The sequence below is a fragment of the Bombina bombina genome, chromosome 2, assembly GCF_027579735.1.
Source record: "Bombina bombina isolate aBomBom1 chromosome 2, aBomBom1.pri, whole genome shotgun sequence".
Classification (NCBI taxonomy): Eukaryota; Metazoa; Chordata; class Amphibia; order Anura; family Bombinatoridae; genus Bombina; species Bombina bombina.
In genome coordinates, this window is record NC_069500.1 from 1260057573 (window position 1) to 1260058686 (window position 1114).

General features: G+C 38.8%; 1 long non-coding RNA gene across 1 annotated transcript; it reads left to right on the forward strand.

Moving 5' to 3' along the window:
- Positions 1–574: 574 nt before the first annotated feature.
- LOC128648247 (uncharacterized) lies at positions 575–868 on the forward strand. Its single transcript, XR_008400552.1, has 2 exons — positions 575–666; positions 747–868. It is a non-coding gene; the product is annotated as an uncharacterized LOC128648247 (long non-coding RNA).
- Positions 869–1114: the final 246 nt, after the last annotated feature.

Here is a 1114-nt window from a genome sequence, read left to right on the forward strand (position 1 = left end):
AAAATTCTTGTCTCCTTTTCTTCTCATTGAAACCTAAGACTTATCCTACTGAACGTACAAAAGTTCTTACTGTTATTTCATATCTGAAAGGAGAACCTAAAGCTTGGGCTACCAATTTTTTTGAGAATAATGATCCAATTCTGGATTCTCTACAACAGTTCTTTGAGAAAATGTCTTTCCTCTATGAGGATAAAAATAAACAGAATACAGCTGAAAATGCACTTAAGGCATTAAAACAGAATAGAAGACCTGCTGAGGATTATGTCTCTGATTTCAAAAGGTGGGCACCTGACACCATGTGGAATGAAGCAGCATTGCTATACCAATTTCGTACTGGTCTTTCAGACATTGTTAAGGATGAATTGGCAAGGGGTCCTCTCCCCTCTACTCTCGATGGACTTATGTCACATGCTGTCACTATAGATCGGAGGATTCGTGAACGTAAAAGTGAGAGAGGTTATGCAGAACAGCCATGGAGAAAGTCACCTATACCATCCTATACTCCTCCTGTTGCACGCACTTCTGATGAACCAATGGAGATTGCCTTTAATAAAGGTCCTTTGACTACAGAAGAAAAGAACAGAAGAAAGGCCAATAATTTGTGCTTATACTGTGCTTCCAAGGCACATACAGTAAAGGACTGTCCTATTCTCCAGAAACAAAAGGGTAAGAGTAGGTCTTCAGTAGTAGTTTGTACTCAACACTTTTCACTTATTACTCATTGTAACCTCTCTATTTCTTTACAGTGGGAGGGACAAAGAATCCAGACACAGGCCATTATTGACTCCGGAACCACGGGCAATTTCATTGATAAAACTTTTCTTGATAAATATCACATTCCATTAATAAAACGTATTGATTCACTAGCCATACGTGTGATTGATGGTTCTTATTTATCTTCAGGTCCTATCACCCATAAGACTGTACCACTGCTCATGACCACTACTTCTGGTCATAGAGAGTCTATATCCTTTGACGTTATAGCATCACCCTTGTTTCCTATATTTCTAGGTCTACTCTGGTTGCAAACACACGAACCTCAGATATCTTGGAGAAATTCACAAGTTCTCTTCAATTCTACATTTTGTTCTAAATCCTGTTACCTGCCAACACA